The sequence below is a fragment of the Ambystoma mexicanum genome, chromosome 8 (genome assembly GCF_040938575.1).
Source record: "Ambystoma mexicanum isolate Mex_15411 chromosome 8, UKY_AmexF1_1, whole genome shotgun sequence".
In the NCBI taxonomy this organism is placed as follows: domain Eukaryota; kingdom Metazoa; phylum Chordata; class Amphibia; order Caudata; family Ambystomatidae; genus Ambystoma; species Ambystoma mexicanum.
This window is the reverse complement of record NC_090929.1, coordinates 1,266,039,884-1,266,064,422: the sequence shown is the minus strand read 5'-3', so window position 1 is coordinate 1,266,064,422 and position 24,539 is coordinate 1,266,039,884. Positions and strand designations below refer to the sequence as shown.

The 24,539-nt window shown below is 45.0% G+C and overlaps 1 protein-coding gene across 1 annotated transcript in view; it reads right to left on the bottom strand.

Annotated features, from left to right (window-relative positions):
- Window positions 1–24,539, bottom strand: part of CC2D2B (coiled-coil and C2 domain containing 2B) — a 2,924,037-nt gene that overhangs the window by 2,808,473 nt on the left and 91,025 nt on the right. The gene's annotated exons all lie outside the window — the stretch shown is intronic.

The window sequence follows — 24,539 nt, the reverse complement described above, 5'->3', positions numbered from 1 at the left end:
TGGCCTTTGTAGATGGTGAAGATCACGTGATAGATCACGTGTACAGGACAGGCCCCGCCTCCTCCAGGAAGCACACGGCCACCAGCAAGAGCCCCTTGTCGGCTCGCAATGCTGGGCTTTGAACTGATGCCAACAAACGTTTTCACAAAATAATTGGTTTTCAGGTAACACATTCGCCGCTCGGGCGGTTCACTCTGGCCTTTGTAGATGGTGAAGATCATGTGATGGATCACATGTACAGGACAGGCCCCGCCTCCTCCAGGAAGCACACGGCCACCAGCAAGAGCCCCTTGTCGGCTCGCAATGCTGGGCTTTGAACTGATGCCAACGAACGTTTTCACTAAAGAATTGGTTTTCAGGTAACACACTCGCCCCTCGGGCGGTTCACTCTGGCCTTTGTAGATGGTGAAGATCACGTAATAGATCACGTGTACAGGACAGGCCCCCCTCCTCCAGGAAGCACACGGCCACCAGCAAGAGCCCCCTGACGGCTTGCAATGCTGGGCTTTGAACTGATGCCAACAAACGTTTTCACAAAATAATTGGTTTTCAGGTAACACACTCGCCGCTCGGGCGGTTCACTCTGGCCTTTGTAGATGGTGAAGATCATGTGATAGATCACGTGCACAGGACAGGCCCCGCCTCCTCCAGGAAGCACACAACCACCAGCAAGAGCCCCTTGTCGGCTCGCAATGCTGGGCTTTGAACTGATGCCAACAAACATTTTCACGAAAGAATTGGTTTTCAGGTAACACACTCCCAGAGTCTATCCAGGCCTGGTCTTCTATCGGGTGTCCTAGGTCGGTTTCCCATTGAGTCATATAGGTTGCTCTAGCGACGAGAAAGTTTGTCTGCAACAGCTTGTATATCGTCGAGATTCGTCCTCGGTTTGAGGGATCTGCGATTGTCAGCTCTATGGGGTCCAGTTCCTGTGTAGCCGCCAAGCTGGTTGATGCATGCAAGCACCAATGTGGTAATTGCGCATATGAAAACTTGTCCGTTTCCGTGAAGCGAAAGGCGCTCTTGCATTGTTCGAAGGTGAGTGGTCGATTCCTCTCAAACAGCTGACCTAGGGAGCTAAGGCCACCGGCGATCCAGTTTTTGAAGTTTGCGGTGTGGGCTCCCGGTGAGAACGCCGGGTTATAAAATACTGGGGCGGATGAGCTCAGGTCTCTCGGGATGCCTCTATGTTTACGTGTCCATTCCCATGCTTTTAAGGTATGCTTAGTGGAGGATAGGATAGCCGGCCATGTTCTCCGTAAGGCGGGAGGGAGGTGCAAGAGGAAGCGGAGGGGGAGGGGTAGGCGGGATTGTTCAATCTCTGCCCATCTTGGCTGGTTCGAGCTGATGGTCCAAGCTTGGGTGCGAGCTAGCTGGGCCGCTATCTGGTATTTCTGGAGATCTGGGACCCCCAGGCCTCCTAGGTAAGGACTGCTCAGCATCGTTCTCAGTGGGATCCTCGATTTTTTACCTTTCCAGATAAAGCATAATACCTTCTTCTGGAGGCGCTGGAGCGGGGGCCAGGGGACCATAATAGGAAGGGCTGAGCAAGCGTAAAGGAGACATGGGAGGAGGTTCATATTACACGCCGCTATGCGGCCCAGCAGTGAAATCTCCTGTGAGAGCCAGCAATCGAGTTCCTCTTCCAGTGTCTTAAATAACGGCTGAAAGTTCATCCGATAGGTATCTTCCGGACGGGCTAGGATCTGGACTCCTAGGTAGGGAATCGACTTTTCGCTCAGTTGGATCGTACAGAGGGTTCTGAAGGATACTTTATCTTCTGGTTCCAGTCTCACCCCTAGGGCTGATGATTTCGTGAAGTTAATAGCGAATCCCGATACCCTACCGAAGCTATGAATTTCTGCCAGGGAGGACCCCAACGACTGAGAGGTGTCCGTTATGGTTAGCATCACATCATCAGCATATAGCGCTATTTTGTGCTGGGAAGGGCCTACTTGGAGGCCTTTGATTCTGGGGTTGAGGCGAATTTGTTGGCCCAGGGGTTCCATGACTAGAGCAAAGAGCAGGGGGGATAGGGGCATCCCTGTCTGGTTCCACATGATAAGGGGATTGGGTTAATTAGAAGGCAGTTGACCTGAAGAAGGGTTTTTGGGGATTGGTAGTTCGCCAAAACGAGTTTTTGGAATGAGGGTCCGAAGTGAAAGGACTGGAATGACAAGTCTACTTTGTCGAAGGCCTTGGTTGCATCCAGAGGTAGCACTGCCAATTTTCGCGAGTCTAGCTGTGCGACCTCAATCAGATTCAGGACCCTGCATATGTTGTCTGCAGCGGATCTATTCAATATAAACCCTGTCTTGTCCGGGTCGATGATGTCCGGGAGCAATCTCGCTAGTCGGTTTGCTAAGACTTCTGAATATATGTATAGCGTCTAGGTTTAGTAGGGAGATAGGTCTATACGCCATGATATCTCTGGGGTCTTTTCCCGGCTTCAGAGCGAGGACTGTTATCGATTCTTGCATTGATGGGGTAATTGTCCCCGAGACGGCGAAAGAGTTAAAAAGCATTGTCAGAGGGGTCACAAGCTGGGGACGGAAGATTATGTAGAAACGGGTCGAGAATCTGTCTGGACCCGGGGCCCTTGGTTTGAGACTCTTGATAGCTCTGTCGACCTCCTCGCTTGTGATCGGGGTCTCTAGCTCGTCTCTTATCGTGGGAGTGATCTGGGGAGGGCTGCGTCACGCAGGTAGGATTGTTGCTCTTCGGGCGATCTCGGGGATGCTGTCATCGTGTCCGTGAGGTGGGCTACTGCAAGACGCAGCTTGTCTCCCTCCGCAAATTGGACTCTACCCTGGGGATCACGGAGACCCAGGATGGAGTTCCTCTTCCTGATCTTCGCCAGCTTTTCCACCAGGAATTTGTTTGCCTTGTTCCCTTTGGCGTAGTAGCTTTGCTTAGATCTGGATAGGAGCTGGGCTGTGTCTTCTGCATAATCTGCTTCAAGCGTCTTCCGGGCTACCTGCAGGGTCCGGTGGGTTCTAGGCGTCCAATTCTTCTCTTTACATACTGCTTCCGCTTTCTCTACTTCGTCCTCTAGGATCTGGAAGGTTTGTCGCTTCTTCTTATGATAAGCTGCTCCTTGTGAGATTAAGACCTCTCTTACTACTGCTTTCATTGCGTCCCATGTGTTGGCTGGAGAGGTATCTTCGTATTTGTTTTCCTTAAAGAATTCCTTAATAGCTTTCGCTACCACGTCCCTCAGTGACATGTCTCCCAAGATCGGGTCGTATAGAGTCCATCTGCGTTTCCGGGCCGGGTCAGGGTTGTGGGCTCTAAGCGTTAGAATGATCGGGGCATGATCTGATAGGATCCTAGGACCAATGGTTACATCGTCAGTGAGGGCCAACGCTTGGGGGGAAGCCAACAGAAGGTCGATGCGGGAGTAAGCTCTATGCACGTAGGAATAGAATGAATAATTGCGGTCCTCTGGATGTAGAACTCTCCAAGTGTCCACCACGTCTAGGGTTCGGAATAATTTGAGTAGGGCTGCTGCTAAGCTATAGTCTTTGCGAGCCGGGGGTTGAAACTTATCTTTGATTGGGTCTGGGACTCCATTGAAGTCTCCTCCTATTATCGTCTGGCCCTCTATGAACTGTGGTAGGGCTTCTTCTAGGGCTGAGTAGAACTCTTCCTGTTTATCATTTGGGGCGTAAACCGATATGAGTGAGTAGAGCTGGCCATAGATCCGACATTTGATTGCTACGAAGCGGCCCTCTGGGCAGAGCAAGGTGTCTAGGATTTGTGGTCTGAGCCCCTTGGCGAAGAGTACCGCCGCCCCACCTTTCTTGGTGCCATACAAGGCGAAAAACTGTAGCGGGAATTGTCTGTCGTGGGGCCTAGTGAAATCCGCTGGGATCAGGTGGGTTTCCTGGAGGAAGACAACTGAGGCCGCTTCGTTCTGCAAACGCTGTAGCGTGGACTTCCTCTTCTGCGGAGCGTTTAAGCCTCTGACATTAATCGTTAGGAACGTCACTTTTCGGTGTGGTTGCGCGGTCTCATGATCTTCCACTAGCGCCTGGGGCGGAGTCTGAGGGGGAGGGCGGTGGGCTTCAGGCATCATTTATGGACTTGACATCAAAGCGGTTCTCCAGTGGTCGAGTTTTATGACCTCTCCAACGGGAATGTAAACTTGTGGTATTGAGGGAGGCCGATTTTTCCTGTTCGGCGATTCCCATGGCCAACCGGGCCTTCTCCGTCCACTTAGCCAAGAGGGCTGGGACGATCGAACATAACTGAGTTTGTCTCCAAGGGTAGGATGATGGCATACACCTCGGAGCGGGGTATGGCCCGCTCGGGACCCGCAGCATCGCTATTTTCTTTTGTAGATCTGCGGGTGGTTGATCTCTGATCGTAGGTCATCATGGATATATCTCATTTTCCGCCGTCTCTGCGCCCTTGACCAGGCGGGTTGATGCTGCTTCCGAGGAGGCTGGTTTGGGTCGTCGGGCGTGCAGGACGGACTGCGAGTGGGCGAGTTCCCGGGAGAAACTGGGTGAAGAATAGACTCTGCATCTTCCAGGTGGCTTATTGAGCGTTGGGTTCCTTGGTAGGTGAATTGGAGAGCAGTGGGGAATAGCCATCGGTATCGGATCTGCTGACTCTGCAGGAATAGGGTTAGGGGTCTGAGGGCTCTTCTTTTTTGTAGGGTCATCAGGGAGAGGTCTTGATATATCTGGAGCGGGGTGCTTAGGAAGGACAGTTCGTCTTTGGTGCGGCTTATTTCTGCGATGGCCTCCTTGGTAGTGTAAAAATGGACCCTCGTTAACACATCTGGTGGGGCATCTGAATTCACCCCCCTGCCTTGGGCGCAGTCTATGAGTGCGGTCCAGGATAAGTTGGGTCTGGTCCATCTGTGGGAGCAGGGCTTGAAAGAAGTTGCTTATATATTCTGGTAGGTCTTTATCTTGTATTGTTGAGGGGACCCCTCGAATGCGAAGATTGTTTCTTCTGGCCCTGTTTTCCAGGTCCTCCTGCTTAAATTCCAGCACTTCACTCCTGTTCTGGAGAGCCTGGATCGCTTGTTGCATCTCTATTAGGGTTGCGTCGTGACTCTGGGTCAAGTCCTCGACCTCGCCTAGCCTCTGCTCTGCCTCTATGACTCGCTGATCTGTTTGTTCTAGTTTCGCGGTCATGCAGGATCTGAACTCTTCTTTGATGTCTCGCATAAAGGCCTGGATGTCTCCCTTCGTTGCCAGCTTTCCCTGCTCTTCCGGGGTCTTCTGTGGGGTGAGTTTGGGATTGTCCAGTTTATTAGCCTTGTCTGCCGCTAACAGCATGGTGGAGATGTCCGAGTGTTTGGTTGCTTTAACGATCTTCGCCATCGTTTCTGCTGCGCTGTCTTTTACTGGGAGTCGGGCAGGGGGGCTTCAGTAGGCAGTCCTCTAAGCTCCCGGCTTGCTAGGGGTCTGGTGAATAGTAGTGAGAAGCGCTCTAGGGCAGATTGTCCGGTGCCTCTCGGGGCGAGATCCTCAGCGCTACTAGTCTGACCTCGGTGGAAGAAGGATGCTCTGTCTTTGCCGGTGAGGTTTAGCCTCAGAACGTAGGCGACCTGAGGGGGAGGAAAGTGGGCCGGGGCACCCCAGGAAACTGCTAGGGTGAAAGGCTTAGTATGAGCACGAAAGCAAAGAGTCCGGGAGGCTAGAGGTCCGGTGTAGCTCAGGCAGGCTCTGAGGTGGCGGGCTGCTCAGCTGGAGGCGTTCGGGAGACCTAGATGGGAAGGGCTCCCAGGCTGCCGTTGTTAATGGGTCACCACCGGAGTGAGGGATATGGGCCGGGGCGCCCCAGGACGCGGCTGGATCAGTGGGCCCAGTGAGGGCTCTCCGTTCAAAGATTATCTCCAATGGCAGCACTGCTCAAATGTTTGGGCAGTGCCCGTAGCCCCCAGGGTCGCCTGACCTGGAGTTGCCGTTGGATTGGGGGTTTTAAGGGGGCAGACTGCGGGTAAAGAGTTTGTGGCTGCCGCTAAAGGGTGAAGTCTAGGGCCTCCTCGGAGCCATCCCACCGTCAGCCCCTCCGCCTCCCGGGGCTTCACAGCATGTAGAAGGCGCTTCCAAGGGCGCAGGGAGCACGTTTTAGTTGAGGGGGTGGGAGGGTATCCCCGAGACGGCACCTCGGGGTCCGGGTGTGGAACTTGCTGGCGCTAGGCTCTCACCTTATTGGTATAGGGAGCTCCCAGGCTTTGCAAGCTCAGCTGCAGGCGTGGGCTGAGCACCGCTCCGAAGGTGTCAGCAGGTACTTAGGAGCAGTGTCTGTCGCCTTCTGTAGGAGTCGCGTGGGTTTTGCCTCCCTGGGTCGCGGAGCTTCACCCTTCTTCACGGCCGTTCCAGAGCAGTGGGAGTCTATAGCTCCCCGGGGCCTCGCCACGGCTCTCGCTTATGTTGGGAGAGGGGGAGCTCGGGAGCTCGATATCTCGTTTTTCTGCCGACCCTTATCAGGATTCACAGGGCCTCTTATTCGGCTCTCCTCTGTTCCATGTCCCCATCGAACTGTGCCACAGTCGCTCCCCTCGCTGCTCCTAATGTCGGAGGGGGTCCGCTTCTCCTGTCGGCCATCTTGGAAGCGGCACTCTGGGCCAGGGGGTAGAGCACAAATCCGGTCCGTTTCTGGGGTTCCAGGGGGATTAGGAGCCCCTCGAGTCGATCACGGGTGCCTCTGCTTCTAACGTTGCCATTGATGAGGAAATCATCGCTGGATGACCGCGGGAAGGTTAGCTTCTTTTCGGATGCCGCGGGTCCCGAACGGAGGCCATTAAAGGAGCAGCCACATTGCTGGCGCTCCAGGCCATGCCCCACACTCTCCTTTTCTCCTCACATCTCTGACATCTGTAAGAAGTCAAACTACCAACTGCACCTCCTCAGAGGTATTCTTCCTTTCCTCTCCTTCCCCCAGAAGCTCACTGTCTCTAGATCTCTGGTTCTCTCTGGCTGGACTACTGTAACAGCCTCTTTCTATATCTGCCCGCTTCTACTCTCTGCCCTCTTCAACTCATCCAGAACAGGACTGCGAGACTAGTCCTTGGCCTCAAGCCCAGGGATTGTATCTGTTAAGCACTGAAATCTCTGCATTGGCTCCCAGAGGCTGCAAGGATTAAGTTCAAGACCCTCTGAATTGTCCACAAGGCCTTCTGGGGGTGGGTCCTCAATGCCTCCAACTCTCTCTCCGTGAATACCTTCCTACTCAAACTCTTCGCTCCTCCACCATCCAACTCACTCAGGGTCAGTCGCTTCTCCAAGCAACGAGTTGGTGGTAGATCTCTTTCTTCAGCTGCGGCCTCCCTCTGGAACAGCCTCCCTGCCTCTCTGAAACTTGAGGAGAACCATTTCTGGTCCCGGAAGCACCTCAAGACCTTCCTCTTTGCTTCTGCCTTCTCTCTTACTCTCCCCTGCTGATATCCTGTCTGATACTTCACTGGTCACCTGGCTACCCTCTGATTTCGGGCCCAGGTCCTTGACCGCCCAGTTTCACCCCCGCACTGCCCCCCAGCAATCCTTGCAGTTGGGTCTGTATCTGTAACCCTTCAGTCCCTCTACCTGCACTTTTGGACACCTGTGTCTGCACGTACCCTTGCACCTGCCACCTGCTGGCTGCACTTCTTGTTATTGTTTTGAGCCCATGTACAGCACTGCCCCCTCCCCTTTACCCTAGCACTTTTCCGCTCCCCCCTCCCCTGCACTTGCGCGATCTCATTGTCACTTGGCCTAGTAAGATTGTTGTCTCTGTCCTCCCTCTGTTCCCCCTTCCTTGCCTCGTCGCACCTTGAGACACTTGTGTATAGGCATGTCACGAATGCCATATCATATCAAAAGTTATACAATGCCTTTTCTGGTCATTTGAAAGAGGCAAAAACAATGTACAACAAGTTTACCAAATGCAAAAAAACTAAGAACCAGACTTTCAAATAGTGAAACATGTTTAGTTATTCACTAAATACTCCCTGGTTTATCCCAAGAGTTGTTTGGAGCATTTAAATTATTGCAGTTGCAATTAACCGAATATGGGAATATTCACTGTGTGTCATGCATAAATAATGAAGGTAGCTCATCCAGTTGCCAGCAATCCCAGATTGAATCATTATTCCAGGTAATTAACAATTTGAAGCAAATAGGATTTTAGACCCAAGAAAATGAATAAATAAAGTTCAATGACTGGTTGATTGGAAGGTTTTTGGACCTAAAGAAAGATCATCAGAAGTGGCAGAATTTGTACCTGCTCCAGACTTAATTAAAATGTTTATAAAAAGTTCACAAATAAATCAGTTGCATGGAAGGAGAGCTTTGGATGGCATTTGCCGCCTCGTATCTAAATGGTTCTTCATTCATGATATTTTTCTGAAAAAGCAGTTTCAAGTGAAAGGTTTGAAAAAAAGCTTGACATTCAGGTCATGCTACAAATCTGTCTTAATGTTGGTATTGTCATGGATGAACCCATTCGGGAAAAGGAAATAAAGTATGCAAATTAGCTGTCAGAAATGCAAAGCAATCCTGGGGACTGTGGGTGAAATGGAGAAGAGATTTGTGTTTCATGACAGTCATCACAAGTCTATGATTTCTGCCAAACACATCATTGATCAAATCGTGGTGTTCCTTTTTGACCTCATACTTTTCTGAACCTCTGTTTTCATTGCTTTGAATGATTAATTAATCGAACATTTTTTTATATATATATATATATATATATATATATATATATATATATATATATATATATATATATATATATATATATATATATATATTACACGGCCACAGTAGTGGCCGTGTAGTTATGGTTAAGTTGCTGTTTCCATAGGAAGAGCACTTTTTGGGCGGCTTATAACTTTGCTCCCCCTGGACGAATCCTCACCAAACTTTGCAAAAAAAGTATATGGGCCACTGAATTTTTTTGCAAAGTTTGGAGATGTTTGGTCCAGGGGGGTAAAAGTTATAGGGGGGGGCCCAAAACGTCTTTTTTTTCCCATAGACTGAATGGGGGAAAAACTTTGCGCACGGCTACAGTTCAAACCGCAGGACGGATTTTCACGAAATCTGCGGCAGGTACAGGGGCTTGGTCCAGAAAGCGTGCTTTTGTAAATTTGGTTACCTTCCGTGCAGTACTTTTCTTTAAAATTATCAAAAAGAAGGTCTGAAAAAATTAGTGATATCTATGTCCGCTTCGCGGTCACACTTCCCTGTTCGGTCCTCGGACAAGATACCGATTGACTAAAGGGCTGGCGTCATGACCACGGACACGCGACGTCTCTGTCCATTGGCTGCTGCGAGACGTGTTCTGCGTTAGATTGTTTGGATGCGCCCGACATCTTGGATCCGCCGAAAGCGGTGCAACAACCAGCGTACATATGCTCTATTTATAAAACTCTTTTGCTGTGTCACAGACCGTTGGGAAAGGTTCAGACAGTAAGACATGGGTGATCAATGCATTTGTTCTGGTGGTCGGTCTTCATGATGTACTTTCCATGGACAGCTTGTACGCATAGAAAATGAGGGGTGTAATAACGATAGCACTTCAGTCCATGCAGTGGACAGGAAACTTCTAACTGTTGAAAGCACACGCGTAGTAGTAGCCAACATTGAAATTGACAACATGCTGTGATTGCAATACTTTTCCCGATGGCTATTATTATATTCATTAGTACGCCACCATGGGTGTCACATGCTCTAGTGGTTGTGGCCAGGGCCTAGAGTCTTGGATGCATGGGATTCGGCCGAAGGCCTTACTTCCAAGACTGTAGGCCCTGGCCACAACCACTGCAGCATGTCACACGCATGGATACACCCGTAGTATTGCGTTTCGATTGGAAAGTTGTTAGGAGTGTGTGCAGTCTTGGGTGCATGGCCAGAGGCCATGCACCCAAGAACAAAGTTATAAGTAGTAGACGAGGAAGCCACTGCACACCCATCCCATGTAAGATCTATGGACATACAGCTAGGAGTGAAGCCTCTGGCCAGAAGCACTGAAGGATACCACACCTATAGAAACCCCCCCACTACCACACATCACTGAGGTGGTTGTGGGGAGACTCTGTAGTCTTGGGTGCATGGCCGAAGGCCATGCGCCCAATAACACACTTATACCTTCTTCATGATGTATTTTCTATGGCCTCCTTGTACGCACAGAAAATGAGGGGTCCAATAAGGGCAGTATTTCCGTCCGTGCAGTGCACGGGGAACTTGTAACAGTTGTAAGGACACGTGTGGTGTTAGGGAACATTGAAATTGACACCATGCCATAATTGCAATACTTTTTCCTACGGTTATTGTATTCATCAGTACGCCGCCATGGGTGGCACATGCTACGGTGGTTGAGGCCAAGGCCTAGAGTCTTGGATGCATGGCCGTCCGCCGAAGGCCGAAGGCCTTACTTCCAAAACTCTAGGCCCTGGCCACCAACACTTCAGCATGTCACACCCATGGATACCCCCTTACTAATGCGTATCGATTGCCTGGTTGTGGAGAGTGTGTGTACTCTTGGGTGCAAGGCTGAAGGCCATGCCCCCAACAACAAAGCTATAACCTCTTCACTTACAAGCCCACATGGGTTTCATGTAGTGCGGCGGTTGTGGACAAGATGTGTACCTCTGGGTGCATGGTTGCAGGCTGTATGCCATACACCCAAGCATGCACCCAACAGGAAACTTGTAAGCACTGGAGTTATAAGACACTTCACAACCATATATTGAAATGAATGGCCGTACACCTAAAATGTTAGGCCCTGCGCACTAGTATTGAACATCAGTCAGGTGGCTGTGGGGAGTGTCTGCAGTCATGAGTGCATGGCCACAGGCCATGCACCCACAGCACAGTTATATGTAGTGTACTTACAAGGCACAATGGGTACAATATGGTGTGGTAGTGCATCACTCTGGCGGCTGTGGGGAGGGGCTGCAATCATGGGTGCATGGCCGAAGGCCATGCCCCCAAAAGTACATTTGTTCGTAGTGTACTTATATGCCACAATGGATGTCATATGGTGTGGTAGTAGTGGCCAGGATGCAGAGTATTTGAACAAATTAATAAGCACTGCAGTTGTAAGTAACTATGCATTTTAAATACTGTATACCCATACATTCATAATGCTACGGCCTCAAACTCACCTCTGTAGCCTGTGGCTATAAACTACTGCACCATATCACAGCTATTGGTACACTTGTACTATGCAACATCATTAAGATGGTTGTGGGGAGGGCGTAGCGTTTTGGGAGCATGGCCAAAGGCCATGCTCCCAAAACCAAGTTTGTACATAGTAAAATGCCAAGGCACAATGGTTCCAATATGCTGTGGTGTTTCTAGCCAGGACCCAGACTCTTGACTGCATGCCCAAAGGCCATGCACCCAAGACTGAAGTCATAAACAGTGGAGTTACAAGTGAATATGGGTGTGGTGTAATGCGCTAGTTGTGTGGACGCCCTAGTATCTTGCCTGCATGGCTGCAGACGATGGTCCGAAAAGTTAATTTATAAGTAGCTAATTTACAAGGACCATGGTTTTGATATGCAGCGTTGGTTGTGGCTAGGACCTATACTCCTTGTACCTTGGTCGTAAGGCGTAGATGGTAGGTTACACACCAAAGATGCAAGGGCCAGTCTACAGGCACTGCAGCATATTAGTACCATAGATTAGAGGTATAGATTTGCATGTGTAGAAAATGACTGCCAATATACTTACTCCTTACTTTGTTCAGAATCCACATACAATTTTTAAATGGTTATCATACTTGGCGGAAGTATCCCTTTTTCCATTTCTGTGATAAAAGAAACAGGTATGTTAGTCTTTGCATTTTTTGAAAATGTACTACATTGCTTAATAGACAGTTTACCTTCATATTTAGTTTACAAACCAGTATACTGTGGATTGCGCTCAGTTTCTGTGTTTGCTTTTCTAATCCTTCGGTCTGGGGAAAAAAAATCCTTGTCGGATTAAAAAAAACCTTCATTTACTATGGTACTAACTACTTACTTGTTTCCTTTGAGTGTTTCCTTCATCTTTCTGATTAATGTTATGTTTGTTGCCTTCCTGCCGATTTTTACCAACAGTTAGATACCTCTAGGCGTAATCTAACTGAGCATTTGTTCCTACAGCTTTGTGATATTCATTCATTTGTGTTGTTGTTATATCCTGTTTCCTTCATGTTTCTCACTAATGTTATGTTTGTTGCCTTCCTACCAATTTTTAACAACAGTTAGATACCTGTAGGCGAATTCTACCTGTGCATTTGTTCCCAACAATCTGTGATATTCATTTATTTGTGTCATTCTTACATCCTCTTGGGTAGTTATACCTGTTGGCGCATTCTAACTGTTTATAGACTTTCACATATTTTTTTTTTTAAATCTTGAAGTACACATTATTTCATACATTTTGGCTTTAAGAACATTAAATACGCATTTTTAAGATTAGCTTGTAATCTCTGCTTCAGAGTAATGGTGCTATCATTACATTCAAGCCATCCACAATTCTTTTTAATGTATGCAGTGTAGTGACCTGCATTGGTTGTAGCTCCTGCATGGTAGATTATACCTACTGTTGTAAAGGTTTTCTTTCCAAGTGACACTTGAGCGTGTGTGAATCCAGTCAGTTTGCAGTTGTTTTTGGTGCCATCTGCATTATAACATAGAAGCATAAGTATTATGTAGGCACTATGTGATTGTATCAGTAAGGTGGAGCGATTGTCTGAATTGCAAATAGTACATAATCTGCCATGGTTTGTATTTTGTACAAGTTGCTGAAATGGAATGCTCTCACAATTTGGTATGGAAACACACACAAATCGCTCATTTGGGATTTCTTCCTTTATCACTTTGCTATAGAGAGTGCATGTATGTTTCCACATGTACGAAATCTGGAAGATTTCATTTACAGGTATGCTTTTGTTTTCCAATACCAATAGTATGTACATTAGAAATTCTTGTGGATCTTCTTGTGAGTTCATAGCGAATCTCACCGTTCCAGCACAGTCGTCCAATTGTTGCCTTACTCCATGAATACTGTATGTGTTGTCAGGATTGCTTGTTGCATTTCGATGCAGCACTAACATTTGCAAACACAATTGGTCTGTACTGTGCAGGTAAATATTGTTAACAATTGGTGGCAATTGAAATAGAATACTCATTGCTACATTTGCATAGCAATTTACCCCACTTTCATTTGCAAATTTGAATGGTCCAGCAAGTTCTGTATCTGAGAGCATATTTTGGAATTTCTGTTGCTTCTTTGCCGACATCCCTGGTTTACATTCCCTAATAGGTTCTTCTGTGTTTGTGGTAATTGATGAAACTTTAACTTCTTTTCTTTTCTTTCTGGAATTTGCTGTTGGATTCTGTTGCATTTCTGTTTCATTTAGTTTTCTTTTACCACGTTTTACTTTATCTGGAACAGGGTATTGTTTCAGATGAGGGGTGTACAGTGAACGTAATCTATTGTATTCTAGAATGCAAGGAATATCAGCTTTGACTTTACTTGCATCAAAGTTCATTAGCAATAGACTGTCAAGTGTACGTAAGCGTGATAATGCTACGTAGCTCATGCCTTCCTTAAAGACTGTGTTTCCTATATCTATCAATGCTTTGTCTAGGGTAAGACGTTGGGATTTATGAATGGTAACTGCATATGCAAGAGTTAGAGAAAATTGCTCTCTACGTACACACATGTCTTTGAAGAGAAGGAATCGAGCAATTGAGCGCCCTATCCTTTTCACTTCTGAAACTTTATCAAAGCGAATATTGACAAACTGAATGTTGCTATCACGTGGGTATGATTGAAAGCCAACAACTGTGCCCAGTGCTCCATTAACTAGCCCTTCCTCTACGTCAAGGTTACATTTAAGCATTACTCTACATTTTAAGGTTAATTTCTATATTTTTTCCAACCCAGCTGTGTTGGAGATTGAATTTTCTAAACTATTTAGTCTTGTTGTGGCTTGCTCACACATGGGTACTGTCATACCAAGTACGTCTAGTTTGTCTGTGGCGCTAATTTCCAGTATTGGTTGCATTTCTTTATTTAACATTGTTTCATTGAATTTGAAACAGCTTTCAAGAGTTAGCATTAAGGCCATACAATTGACATTTTTGTGCGCTATTTGTTCCATAACATCAGTTGCACATGCATTGTCGCCATAAAGTGCATGTATGTGCCGGTTTTTCAACAAAACGTGTGCTTCTTGCGATAATACACCAACTCTAATACTTTTTAAGATGTTGGCATAAGTGAGATCTGCAGATTGCCGCATGTTATCAGTTAATTCTCTATATTGGAAATGTTGCCAAAGGTTAACATTACCTATGCTACCAACAGTTTTCCGGCAGAGTTTGTGGCCTAAGGTTTTAAAAATCGGTTCACCTTTCACTGGTGTCAATTGTAGAAGATCTCCGAAAACGATAATGTGTTTCCCTGCAGAGAGTTCTTCGTTGTTACCTTTAAGTACTTCTTGCAATCTGAGATGAATCAATGCCAACATTAGGTTGGAGACCATGCTCACTTCATCTATTAGTAGCATTTTCATTTGTTTCAATACTCTGCGTAATTCCATTGCAGCTTCTGCAGAAAGTTTGTAGTAGTCCAATTTATTTTGATGCTCTACTGGAAGCAGTAGTAATCAGTGTAAAGTGACACCGCCGATGTTGTAGGCAGCTAAACCTGTGGAGGCCGTTACAACAGCTGACAGTTTGTTGTTTGTCAATTGTTGAAGGAACTTGCTGATGATTTTGATTAAGAATGTTTTCCCTGATCGAGCTTCACCACTGACGCACAGCAGTATAGGTTTGTAATTTTGGCAGGTACATTCTTTATTTTCGTGTTGTACACCATGTACAATTTGTTTTGTTACGTCTTCAAAAATGGTGCATTGATCGTTGTTAAGTTTTGCTTGTTGTACAGTTAAGTCTTCTGTATCTTCTTGATACTGATACATGGTGTTTTCTACTTCTGCCATGGCTACTTCAGCCTCATTTGCTATTAGTGGTTGCCCTAGTGGTTCTTGACTTCCTGTTACAGAAGGTTGACTACTGTCGGAACAGTCCTTATCTAGTTGGGCCTGAAGTTCTTCTTCCTGTTGCTGCTCATTGTGTAACATTGTTTTGTACTGCGTAAAGTTCACATCGGTGATAGCGCTTTCATTTGCTTTGAAAGCATCTTCATAGCAGTCATAGTTATCTAGTATGTCTTCCTCTTTTCTCCATGGTTTGAAAGGTTGTAACAGAGACATGTAATATAGTTCTTTCTGTTGAGGAGTTTTTAATGACAATTTTACATGATTAATTAAGCTTGGTTTGGTAAGTTTCACTATGCTCCCTTCACATTCGGTCACTTTATATCTACGTTTGCTTTCATCGGGTTTTACATTATTTTTGTATGCAAAGTTTTGAGCTATGTGGTACAGACACATGCTTTCCAGAGTGCTACTCCTGTTCGGATATTCGGATAGTATGTGTAAATTGTTTTTTAGAATGTCTTGGCTGTTGGGATCATTTCTGGTAATTGTTTCTATGTCCTCATATGATTTTAGCACTCTTTTTCTAGATTTTGCAGGACCAAGACTGAGCCATACTATGTTGTCTGATTTTCCATACAAAGCAGTACCGGTTAAACGATCTGCTGTTTCATAGGCGCCACATTCTCTATGAGAGAGCATTTTTATGCCTAGGCTGTACAATTTCTGTGATAATGTGTTGTCTGATGCTAGGTCATCCCAGAAGTCTTGAAGGTCTGTTTTTCTGCTTTTGTTAAGTAGGCTGTAACATATCGTGCAAAAGCAGTTGAATTGTCTGCAATGTACTTCACATCTATGTTTGCATTCCATAAGAGGGCAATGATTGCATGGTAATCATTGATATATTTTGATTCTTCCCTTCTTTTTATGTAATACGTGTTCTTAGGTGATTTACCTTTAACACTATGTCGAACTGAAGACATGAAGTTGTTTACTTCACCTATTTCTGTAACTGGTCTAGGGAAACCAAAGCGGCATTTGGTGTAGTATTTACCTTTGTTTTTGTATTTGCTGCAACAATATTTGCCACATTTGTGTCTTTGAAATTGTAAAATCTGCCCATGCAGCTCACTATGTGTCTGTTGAGAAGGGATTTTACAAGTGACATATTTTTGGATAAACTGCAAAAGAGTGCTGTCACTGTCGTGACCAAGGTTCGGTGCACCTTTGATCCATAACAGCATATGAATATGTGGTGCTCCTCTCTCTTGATATTCTTTTCTCCAAAAGAAGTGTTGCACTTCTCCAAGGGGAGGAACAGTTGTATTGCAAATAAAGTGTAGCATGGCAATGAAACGATGATGGAAATATCTTGACACATTATCTGGATCTAGAGAGCAAAGTTCTCCAGGTGTTAATATATATCAATGTTGCTGTTTGCTATGCGTAGGAACTCATGTAAATCTTCCCATGCATATTCGGCACAACTTAGCGTAACAAACCAAGTCAGTGGTCCAAGGTTTCTGATCATACAACGCACATCTCCGTGCTGTCGGAACCAGCATTCCTTTGTACCACGCATGTTTGCAAACAAATTTGTTATATTTGATTGTAAAACCTCATCTTATTCCTGTACTTTTTGTATTAACTGCGTATCTGACATATTTTGAAAGTGGGTACCAGATTTAAGAATGTGTGCAACTCCGTAACATAGTGTTGCTAATTCACTTTCATAGAGTAGGTGGAATATGTACTCCACATTTTGTTTAAATCTGGGATCTTGCGAATAGATTCATAATGAACAGTATTCTGATGCCCCAATCTGAGTGGGTCTATCATCGTATCTTCCACCTTTGCCAGTAGGAAATAGCAGTGGAAAAGCATGCGCTTCTATACTTTTTTCCCATATACTCATTGATGACCCTTTGGTTTGTCGCATTTGGTAAGTTTCTAGTGCATCATCTATGCTTTCATTGGAATGCAATGGATGAATTGTGTAATGGTCCAAAAGAGTGGATACTATAGCAGGATCCAGAAGTTCGAATTGTCCAGTTTCTGATGGCTTTCCCTTAAGCTTTCATCAATATGTATTTCCTTGTAGTACTCATTATTGTCTTTTAGATATTGCAATGCTTGTCTAACTTTGTGTAAATTGTGTAATTATTGCCAATTTTTTTTGTCCTTTGTTGGTACTCCATTTACCAAGACTATTAAAGAATGCTGTATTGAACGTTCCACTCCTAGAGTGTGTACATTTTCAGTTAGATCTAATGGCAAATAAACTACTTTGCCACGAATGCCTTTCACCAATTCAGAGGAAGGTAATTTTGCTGTTTTTGGATGTAGGCGTATAATTGCTTGAAATGGGTTAACTGTTTGAATTATTATGCTCTCATATAAATTGAGCTGTTGCAGGATTTTTGGTAATGGAAAAAATTCCAAAATATTTGTAATAGCACGTGAAGGAGTGTGGTTGTTGTCTAATTTTGTAGTACTGTAACTGCAACATATTAGGCGTTCAGTTAGTTCATATTTGTTTTCTGTTAAAAGGTAGAGAGCTAACCATTTAGAATCTTCATTGTCTTCTATTTTGTATGCTATGTCCACATTTTTTGTGTTCCTTTTGTAAAATGTTCTGCGGCAACACACACACACATGGTTTGGTACTTCAGCCGAATACCTTTTAAATTGTACTATTTCTTTTCTGTATGTGTGTAATAGAAGGTTGCTATGTGCAGAATTGTTGCTACTGGGTTCTAAAGTGTTGCATTTTGTAAGTGGCTCTCACTTCCAAAATGCTTTCTCTGAATACGGTCAATTTCTTCTTGTAAGTATTTGGGTGTACCATGCAGAAGAGTGGTATTTAAGTTGCCTAATTCTGAAGCTGGACTTTTTGCATAGCATATTTCTTACATTGGAATGATGTATTGATATCCTTTTGATATCATGGAAGGTGCTTTTGCAAACAGGCCCAGAAATGCAGGCTAATGAATGTCCTTTTAGTCCTGTGTATTTCCGCACTGGACAAATATTCATATTTTGCAGCACTTTCATTTTACTTTTGTCTTTACCTTTTACATATTGATTGAGGAACTGACGTAAAGATTTGAACGCTTTGTTTGGAACGGTACACATTGATGTGCACGGCCATTTGTTTACTGGACGGTGTGGTTCGGCTGAATCGAGAGGTAATTCTGAGTTTTCAGGGAATACATTTGTAAGCAGTGTTTCTTGTTCCATGATGTTAATATTGATTTTCTCATACCCTCATCCAGTGCTATGGATGTGAATTGTGTTTGTTTGATTTTCTTTGTATGCTTCTTCATTAAAATATGGTTCTGTGGTTGTTGTGTGACTCCATTCACCACCACAAACATGTAAGAAATTATTTTTGTTCACATTCCGTTTATTGCTGAGTTTCTTTTGTAGTTTAGTACTTAGTTTTGTTAGTGCTTTCATCCTATTTAACACTAATATAAACCACTTTCTTTTGAGAAGGATTGCACTGTCCACGAGAGCTTGTAGGATTAACTTTCTACAGTAGGTTTTAAGGGGTGAGGATGATTTCGGTCCTCTTCTTAGTAGATTCTGAAGGACTCTGTGACTAAACATTTTTGATCAAATACTTTTTTTACTATGCGATCTTGTTACACGATCAGGATTATTAGGAGCATTGTTAGCTGTACTGGTAGTCATTTTTTTGACAACATGTTTGTGTTTTGTGACACATTTTGATGGAGGAGGTAAAGTTTTGGTAGTTGAGACTTCCTTTGTTTTGCTAACCAACTGCATTAGCTGGTTTGTTCCAACATTCTCTACAAACTCTACAACAGGTGGATGCTTACATTGGGCACTTTTATTTTTATTTTCTCTACTTTTGCGTTCCTTTCTACGGAGTTGCTTTTTGGTAGGCAGTCTTTGGTGTCTGTTGAAAAAAAGGTATACTTTCTGTTGTCCAATGTCTGTGTGCTGTGTGCATGTGTGCATGAGTCTGATGGGGAAGCTCTTTGTCATGGTGTGTCGATGAGCATTGGATTCGTGCAATGATTTGGTAAGGCTACTTTATTGTTTGTATACTACTACAATGTGCTTCAGATGAGAGTACAAAGTGGGCTACTTGTGACGAGAACCATTATTAATAAACGAAATGCCATAAACTTGCAACAGCAACTTCTTTTCTAAATCTAACCTTCTAAGGATTACGTATGTTATTTGAGTTCCAAACACACAGGGATTTGTGAGCCATTGTTCCTGTTATGCTTTGTTCAATAAATGGATATTTGTAGGTAGAATGGTTTAGAAATCAATGTTTGCTTTGGCGCCCAAAATAAACAAATAACCCACACAGCCTCTTTGAGGAGTAGTTACAATATAAAGGTAGTACTGTACTTACTTTTTTTTGCAAAATAAGCAGGTTTCTTCGGATATGTCGTCTGCAGTGTAGATGCTGTTGATTCTCAGGAGAGTAGTCTTCACTGCGGTGCAAAAAAACAAAATCAATTACTTTGTGTGTTTACAGCAGTGATGATACTGCACACATTAATTGTGCTTCTTTCGTCACAGCATTCTACTTTCATATTTCAACCCAGTGCATGTGTGCATTTCACTTCACTCTGCGCAGTCTTTGCATGGTATTTGCAATATGGTACTTGAAAGTCCTTCAAAATTGCTAACAATTTTAAGTTTATGGAAATGCCTTATTTTTTACATGGTGTACTATGTATAGGAGAGAGGTTTGAAAGCGATAGGGCACAGTAGTAGATGGGGAAAAATGTTCTACTTGCAAATTAAAAGCACGATGCCAGGAAATCGGGAGACCCTCAGAGGGAGATGTCACCACAGCAATCGGGAGCGCTTACTTTTCTCATACGATTACATTGCAAGTAGCATTACTGTAGCCCGTACACAGTACACAACTCCGACATTTTCACATACAAAATTGAGTTCCGCCCTAAATAGGCATGCTTGCAACGTATGTATAGGTTATGCGGAAGACAGTAAGCAGTCGTGCGGTTTGTCAATGATAAATCGGACATCTTGCACTTTAAAGGGGGAGCGTTCGTATGTATTGCCTATGCACATTTAGCGGCATTAATTTGTCTACATTAAACCAAAAGGGTTGCACATGTTCTCTGATTACAATATACATACCTGTATTCTATACTCATGCATGTGCGCATGCATGGAGCTGTATGTAAAAATTTGCAATACTTGCACAGTAGCTTGTGAAGTAGGTGCTTTGCAATGATATGCGACTTCCATTCACAATCATCAACAGTAATTTTGAAGCGCGCAATGTTGATGACGGAGTTAGAATTAGCGATGGTCAATGTGATTGGTGGATGGATGGTTGTGTGACTGCTTAGTTGTGTCCAACGAGGGACTCGACTTGATACCGCTGTGGAAAGGGTGGAAGGACTGGGTAAGAGTTACGTGCCGCACGTAGGCAACGCTTGTCCGCAGGTAGGGCGTGTCACATATGGGTTTCTACAGTAAATCCTGCATGGAAAGGGGACTGTAGGCATCAGCCAATCAGATGTTCACATTACTCTTTTTTGTCGAAAGACGGTGCGTACACTGAAGATGGCAGAGGTGAAGAGGGTCAGGGTTTTGGTGCTTGGAGACATTTTTGTGCATGGCTTACAACACTATGCCGAGAGTAGGCATGTGGCACACCACTCCGATGTGAGAGGAGTGGAGGTGGTGTGGAGCGCTGACACTGATGGCAATGCTGCAAGTTTGCAGAGACATGTGTACAATGACCACTCCTCATGTGGTAATTTTGCACTATGGTGCTTCCCATTTGGGATACGTGAGTTGACATACTTTGTTGGCAGATTTGGCACAGTTGGTTGAAGCACTCGTGACCATCTTCCCAACAACAAAAGTAATTTTTTCTGCTTTACTCCCTAGAGTAAAATGGGACAACAATTCTGTTTTCTGTCCAGATCAAAGTATTGGGAGGTGTATCATCAATCGCGGCATGCGTGCATTCATGTTACGAGCTGGTATGTTTTTCTGCAGCCACGATAACATTACTTCAAGCAATGCAGATTATTTTGAAGTTGATGGTGTTGCGCTATCTTTTTTGGTAAATGCAATGTTCTTTAGGAACATAATGCTTCCTTTAGAGAAGGTTCTGTAATGGTTGTAGGAGTAAAGCAAGGACAAAAAATACAAAAAAATAACAGATGTCTGTACGGTATCTGGCCAAAAATAAAAAAACAGCTCTCTTTCAGAGCCCACCTTAAAGGGGAAAAAGGGGAATAACACTTTAATGTACCGTCGTCACGCTCTAATCCTACACATGTCCGCGAACATGGTGGTACTTTGCAGCCAGCGCATATCACCAACGGGGATTCAGGGGTGGAGACGCATGCAAATGAGAATGAGCGGAGCTAGGGATTGGTCCATAAAGTTTAGAAGAGTTCTGAATGGTGCACTTTAGTAAGACCGTCTTCTCCCTGACAGGAGACCACACAGCCAAGGCTTTCCATGCTCGAAAACAGATTATCTGGATTTTGGGAGACTCAGGTATACTTTGGTTGAAGGTGCATGCAGAAAGCTGCAGTTTATCTGCAGATCTCGGATTTCCTCATGTGGAAGTGCACTGGCATGGCGTGCGTGGCATGAGGTGGCTGGACTTGGTACCGCTCTGTGTTACTTTACTGACAGAGCGTCCTCCAGATATACTTATCATTCATTGCGGAGGAAACAGTTTAGGCCATGTCTCTGGAATTTCTTTGCAATTTGCAATGAAGGAAGGACTTGCGAAGCTCATGGACATGTTTCCGAATTGTCAAATACTTTTTTCCCGTATTGCACAAAGACAAATATGGCTGCGTTCTTCTGCTTTTGGTCCACAAATGGAGAAAGCGAGACACAATGTGAATAAGGCTGCTTGTGCCTTTTTAAGAGATGTTGGCATGTCCTCCTTCCACAATGAAAACATTTTGTTCGCTGCTCTTTCATTTTCCGCAGAGATGGAGTCCACCTCATATATGCTGCATTGCGTCCTCTTTTGAATTAACACTAACCTATCTGACAATCCGTTTTCTCCAATCCACAGTTTTTGACCCACACAACACACCACCGAAAGGCTCTTTTCAGAGCCACCACTTACTCCCAGCGTACACTTCATTGTGTTTGCTCCACTTGGACCCTTCCTTTTTTCCCCTAGGACTGTCCCCAAACTTTTCCACCACTCCGCAGGGGTCTACGACTGTCACTTCATAGTTCTATCTTTAAACTGAGAAAAGCGGCTCTGAAAAAAGCCTTTTCTGTAATTTTTGTTGTTTTCACGTTTATTGCTTCACAGGATACAACACATTAGGAGAAGAGCCCAAAGGAGGGTAAGGAAGGGACACCAGCCACGGGGATAAGAAAGGGCAAGTGAACAGAAAAAGATATAGGGTGAGATTTATTTAGGTATGGAGCAGATCTTCTGGTGCTCTGTGACAGTAGCCTCAAAAGCACTTCAAAAACTCTCCCCCCTAGAGAGTACTGCGACACAATACTTACACACTATTGTCACCTTTGAAAGGTAAGGGTCAACAGCATTGCGAATGGCTTGTGAGGCAGCTGGAGGGAGGCGCTCCCCCACAGGAGTATCTCTTGTGGTGGGAGGATCGGACACGGAGGATGCTGTGGAGGAACTCAATCGACTACGCTCTTCACATGGCACCACCTTCCACCTTGCGAATGTCTGCAGTGTAGAACGAAGTGAGGTGTCGCTTCATGGTTGTTGTACCAAAGCTGTACGAACTAAGTCTCCCGCGACTCAGCACTACCTCGCACTGGTTACACTTCATCAGGTTCGCACATGCTTTTGGTACGTTCCTATAAACGGAAAACAACCACCACACCCACGACTCCCGGCGAGTGCTCCTAGTGCCGAGTTCCTCCACTTCATTCTCTTCCTCCTCTTCTTCCTTGCTCTCTACATCCTCACCCATAAATCTCTCTGCAGGCCCTAGGGGAGGTGGTGGTGGTGGCGGGTTTGGTGCAGGGGCTAATGAACCAACAGCAGCCATGGAAGCCATACCAATTAGTTTCCTTTTGGTCACTACAGCAGTAAAGGCAATACACCTCAATCTGCTAGAGCTAGAAGGACAATGAAGATGCGCTCGGCGGTGTGGCCATTTGTAGGGGTGGAGGAGTGTGCCTCGTGACCGTCTTCATCACTGCAAAGCGGTACAAAAGTTTTACACACCAAGTCCTCAGGTCAGCTATTGTCTGGGATATGTGAAATTATATTTTTACACTCTACAATACTTTGCCTTGTATCTACAAGTTCTTTTGGATTGTTGCGGAAGCACACAAACTGCACAAATTAGTCCGCACGCTCAGCGTGGGTGCGGTCACATGATGACGTCCTGAACACATCTGCGCCAGAAATGGGAGTCCGCTGGACAGCAAATACAGAGTACCAAACGTGCGCATGCACGCAAGTGTCCTACGGACAGTGTTCGGGTTCTCAAACTAATTCAAAGTGCGACACAAGTGAGACAGACAGTTAGGGACAGGCGCAATGTTAGCTATACTTACGGTTGTACTACGCATGTGCATACATGATATGTTCACTGTACGGACAGTTCCAGTGTCCTTTGGACAACTCCATTTTGTTTGCCTACGAACTTGCCGGCCACCGCGCCTGTTCTACGGACGGCACCATTTTGGATGCACCCGATACGGACAGGTATACTGTCCTTCACACACTCCCATTTTGCTCATGTAGAGCCATCCCGGACATCTGGTGTGTTCTACGAACATGTTTCATCTCGTTTACAAGCGGTACGGCGAGGTATAATGTCCTTAGGACGCCCCTTTCTGTTTATGTACGCACAACTTCAACAGATGGTGCGGTCAAACATCAAGTTCATCTTACTTGACACTAGTAAGGGTAGGTGTACTTTCTTACAGCACCCACATTCCATTCCTTTGTTCGCGAACATTTTACGTCTTTTAAAAAAAAATGTTTTACTCACACTCTTTCACTACAACTACTGTACAAAAACATTCCAAACACACACACACACATACTTCACTCCAATGAAATAGCGAGGGAAGCGGACACTGACACAAATATGGGGGAATTAGGATTCAACACGGGCTGGTTATGAGGAGAAGATTTGTGAGGGGAAGAAGGGATGGATATTTCATCAAAACGTCTATTTTCCTCTTGAAGGTTTGGGGAAGGTTCACTACGGAATGGAGAAGCGGGGCACGTACAGGTGGGGCAATGGTAACAAACATTTCCTCTCACACAGTCCTCCACAAACTCCCGTAAACTTTTAAAATTCTCGTTCAATATGTCCATTTTCTGCTCAATCCTTTTTATCCTATCTTCTTCTGTCTCGTTTGTTGCCCTTTCTTCTTTTCTTTCCTGGTCTGTTAAAAAAAAAATATACATATGTTAAATGCCTATAAAATACTGGTCATTATTTTGCATATGCAGAGCAATGTGTACCATTATTGTCGCTGTCTTCAGACATTTCCCCATGCGGAAAATACTCCTTCAGCCACTCCAAAGTACTAGCCATTTCTGGGTCAAAACAACAGAAAGAAATTATTATTTCTGCATCACATACTAAAAAAAA